The 2,027-nt window shown below is 52.1% G+C and overlaps 1 long non-coding RNA gene across 1 annotated transcript; it reads right to left on the bottom strand.

The window, feature by feature from the left end:
* Positions 1 to 492: 492 nt before the first annotated feature.
* Positions 493 to 1,868, bottom strand: LOC112967751. Its single transcript, XR_003254094.1, has 3 exons — positions 1,791 to 1,868; positions 1,021 to 1,091; positions 493 to 658 (listed from the first exon to the last, which is right to left on the bottom strand). It is a non-coding gene; the product is annotated as an uncharacterized LOC112967751 (long non-coding RNA).
* Between the last annotated feature and the right edge of the window lie 159 nt (positions 1,869 to 2,027).

Below are 2,027 nucleotides of genomic sequence, written 5' to 3'. Positions count from 1 at the left end.
ATCCACTTAAGACAATAACTTGGTGTCTTGTAGCTCGTAAAACATAACGCTTCATATATACAATCATATGCGTACAAATATATCTATGCAATGTACTTTGTTACACATATATGTTACACATGTTATATGTTGGTGATCTGTTATCCTGATCACTGTTAAGAGAGATCCTTCCTCACCAAGAAAAATTAGATTTCTCTTGTTTGGAGATGGAAACTGCTTTCAGTTGGGTTCATTTTGTTTTACTACTTTAGCTTCTTCTCATTTTTCTGGCCTTTTCTATTTCAGCCACGGCAATTAATCTGGTAAGTGAATATTATATCCTTCCCTTTTCACACATGCATATACGACAACAAAAGAAAACAGAAACAAACAAAGCAAAGCTAAGCCACATATAGTTAACGATATCCACAGGGCAGGAATGGGTTACTTAGTCCTCAACACTGCCCCTGGGAGACAGAATTAACAAACATCTGTTAGCGATAGTTACCTTAGTTACCAAGGCTGGAACGCCTCCTTCTCTGGTTTCTGGTGATATCAAGAGTCCACTAAATTGCAGTTTTCTTCCATGTTTCATCACGTCCCTTAGGTATTATTCACAGAAACCTGTTTACTGATCTTCTCTGTTATCTGTCAGCATTTGCTGTCATTGGTTCCATCTCTATAACGGACAGATAAATTTTGCATTTTATTTGAAATGAGAAGCCGTTAAATTTATGCATCRTCTTTTTCTCTTTACTGTGTTCTATTTGTTTGTTTGTTTCCCTTAAAGGAAAGATCCTAATACGTCACTTGCTATCATGCACTACAGGGTAAATTTACGGAAAAATTAAATGCAGTAGTTAAATTTTAGTTATCAGACAGGTGGGAGCATCCCCTGACACTTACCTATACCACTTTCCATAAAACAATATTTTTCTTCAACTACACAGAAGAGTGAGAGCACTTCGTTTGCTCCCTCTGTTTCAAACCTATCACCTTTTTGATACCTCTGCTAGGTTCTTTCCATATTGGGACCCTTACCTCGAAGAAGAGGACTGACATGAACGACCATGTCTCTGAGTCTAGCTGCTACCCTCGTTCAGAGGATTACCCTGCAAAGGAAACCAAAAAGTCTGCTGAGGCCATGAGGTTATCCTATTTTCAGAGCCCTTCTCAAAAGCTGTATGTACAGCTGATGGACCCGCTTCTCCTCACATGACTCAACGCCTAAACTATTTCTTTTTTAGGTTGGCGCTGTTTGTCATTTGCTTTGGGGTTTTAACTTTGCACGTGCTCCATAATCCRCTGTGCCGCGTAGCCAGAGGCACGTTGCGGGGGCCCTGGGGCAGGGCTTGGGGCATTTGGGTCTGCACGGTCCCTGCAGCCCTGCTGCGGGTGGCAAGGAGGATCCCAGCGCGGCGGGAGGCCGGCAGGAGCCACGCTCGCATCCGTCGGGGCCAAGCGGGTTGCGGAGCCGCCTGGCGTGGCCTCGCCGTTTCCCCTAACGGATTATGGCAACATCTGTGTTAATCGTTAGGGGCTGCGGTGCCGCTCCGGCGCTCGGCTCGGGGCCTGCGGGCACCGGGGCTCGCAGGACCCTTCCCCTCCGCCTTCGTGCCACAGGACGGTTCTGCGCTGCCTCCCCGGGGCCGCGCTAACGGGCCCGGCTCACATCGCCCCTCGCTCCGGCGACTCCGTTCGCTGCTCTGGAGCATCCGCGCGACTCGCCCGCACTGTTGCCGCCCCGCCCCCGCCCCGCSCCGCGCCGCCTCCGCAGGGAAGCGGCCGCCCAAGGGACGCGTTCGACTCACCGGGGCTCCCAGAGCCGCGGCGAGGGCAGCGCCGGCCTCACCCGCCCCGGGACCGCACCTGGCCGCCGCCATGATGCTCTGGGTACCGCGCATGCGCCGCGCGCCAGGGGGCGGGGCTGCTCCGGGGCACCGCGCGTGCGTCGGACGCCAAGGGGCGGGGCTTCCCCTTGCCGCGCGTGCGCCAGACGCCAAGGGCGGTGGCTGCTTCTTGCGCATGCCCGGACGCCAAGGGGCGGG

The sequence above is a fragment of the Apteryx rowi genome, unplaced genomic scaffold (genome assembly GCF_003343035.1).
Source record: "Apteryx rowi isolate R43461 unplaced genomic scaffold, aptRow1 scaffold_2894, whole genome shotgun sequence".
Lineage (NCBI taxonomy): Eukaryota > Metazoa > Chordata > Aves > Apterygiformes > Apterygidae > Apteryx > Apteryx rowi.
The sequence above is the reverse complement of the archived record's forward strand: the minus strand, read 5'-3'. Positions and strand labels throughout refer to the sequence as shown.